The sequence below is a fragment of the Sciurus carolinensis genome, chromosome X, assembly GCF_902686445.1.
Source record: "Sciurus carolinensis chromosome X, mSciCar1.2, whole genome shotgun sequence".
Lineage (NCBI taxonomy): Eukaryota > Metazoa > Chordata > Mammalia > Rodentia > Sciuridae > Sciurus > Sciurus carolinensis.
The window spans coordinates 10,482,226-10,484,500 of record NC_062232.1 but is presented as its reverse complement, the minus strand read 5'-3'; the positions used below and the strand labels follow the sequence as shown (position 1 = coordinate 10,484,500).

At 38.7% G+C, this 2,275-nt stretch overlaps 1 pseudogene; it reads right to left on the bottom strand.

The window, feature by feature from the left end:
• Positions 1 to 1,392: 1,392 nt before the first annotated feature.
• Positions 1,393 to 1,962, bottom strand: LOC124972256 (60S ribosomal protein L17-like; annotated as a pseudogene).
• Between the last annotated feature and the right edge of the window lie 313 nt (positions 1,963 to 2,275).

Below are 2,275 nucleotides of genomic sequence, written 5' to 3'. Positions count from 1 at the left end.
TGATAGTATTTCTAACATGTTGTGATAATAAATTTTTGAAATTAGTTTTACCTTTCTTTTTATTCTTTATAGGTATAAGAATTTTTGAATTAGATATGTGGTTCTCATTGTGTTTCCATTGAATAGGACTGCCCTAGGGAATTCAGTTTATTAACTGGGGTTAATTTTGTCTTTATTTTACCTTAATTCATATTGCTAGAATTGCTTATATGTAAAGTTGAACAGTGTTTTCTTGTTATCTCAGAGAGTTCACTTGATAGGCTTGCTGAGAAAATTATGTTTTTATCCTATTGGGTGGTACGTCCAGATGAATGGTTGTGATTGATTTGGTACCCCTCTGGCTGTGGTTTCCTCTACATGGCAGGCTAGCATCTTGGCCTGACATTGGCTTACTTTTAAACTATGTTCTGCTTATACAGTATTATGCTGGTTAATCAGAATAATAATCATATTCTCCTCATTTTTAGAGGAAAAAAATAACATGGAAGGAAAATGGATATCCATGGAGTATGTCATAGTTCCAGGAACTACTATCTGTCTCTGCCTTTCTGCCTCACCACCCCCATAGTAATAAACTGAGGCACACTGAGACTGAGTCATTTGTCCAGACTCATCCTCATTAGCAAGCGCTTCAAGTATAGTTGCCCCAGTTTTATGTTGTTTTCCCTTGAAGTTTTAGGAAGTTATTGCCATCAATGCCAGTGATTCAATAAACTACATGCTGAGAGACTTTACACTTATTCAGTCACTAGTTGGTGGCATTTCCCAGGTGTGCTGACTTCCATTGCACCAGTGCCTGAACATGTTTGAGAACCGGTTGGATCAGATGACTAGGGGAACAGAGCCTGGGAAGATGATCCCAGGCTCTTCTAAATGCCTCCTCTGCTGGTCTTCTAAATGCCTCCTCTGCTGATTTGTCTTGGGAGAGTTTATTCTTTGCCAGAGCATAGAACATCATGCCTCTTTGTCTTCTCTGGACACTCTCTTTGGTGGACAGGCCTATGTCACACCTCAGAGGTTGGCTTGATCATTAGAGAATTAGGACAAAAAGATGGAAGTCTTCAACAATATTTCACTCAACTCATTCTTCTAAGGATAGATTAGTTTTTAAAAAGAGATGTCCAGGGCTGGGGTTGTGGCTCAGTGGTAGAGTGTCCACCTTGCACATGTGAGGCACTGGATTCCATCCTCAGCACAACATAAAAAAGTAAATAAAATAAAGGTATTGTATCCATCTACAACTAAAAAATATTGTTTTAAAAAAGAGATGTCCAAATGAGGACTAACCCTGTAGTACCCTGGCCTCTCAAATCCTGCTTTTCTTATTATCTAGGTTTTGAGTGCTCAAATCAAAATGCCATTTTCTTTTTTTTAATTTTATTTTATTTGTGTTTATTTTATGCTGAATTTATTCCCATGCCATAGGTTTTGTTTCTTTAGTTTCTTCTGGGATATCTTTTTCTTCTGTGCAACCTCCTCTTCTGGTTTAGGAACAATCTGTTCCTTTTCAGTGAGGATCATCTCGATGTGGCAGGGGGAACTCACATATGGGTTAATCCGACCATGAGCTCTGTAAGTACAGCGGCGCATCTTGGGTGCTTTGTTCACTTGGATATGTTCAATGACCAGAGAATCTACATCTAAACCCTTAAGTTCAGCATTACTCTCTGCATTTTTAAGCATATGCAGCAAAAATTCAGCACTCTTTTCGGGCCACCATCCCTGTGTCCAGCCCCACTGTTTGACCTGGGCACACCTACCAAGTCCACCATTGTAACACTGGAATGGCACACATTTCTTCTTTAAAGTGACATTCTTCAGGTACTTGGTAGCTTTTCAGATATGCATACCCTTGATGGCCTGTGTGATTTCACGGGTGTTCTTAAAGTGAACACGAAGATTTGAACCTCTCGATTTGCATGATTTTGTGGGGTTTTCTGGGTCAAGAGAGTAGCAGATCATTTTCACAGATCACCTGAGGTCGCTTACAGGAAGAACCAAAATGCCATTTTCTTTCTTCATTCTCTCCCTTTCCAAATTTTTCTCAACTGTTAATTGACTCTTTTCTAGTTTTTGCATGATATCAATTTCTAAATTTGGCTGGATTAATATATAAAACACTTTAATGAAGGCCTGTAGTTCTGGGGACTATGGCTTTGAAGAATTAATTAGAGAAACAACATTCTTTCTTTCAAGGAACTCACAGACTAATTGGGGGAGATGTCCATATCAAAGAAGGACTACACTAGCAAGTAAGAAGAACTATCTGTAATAG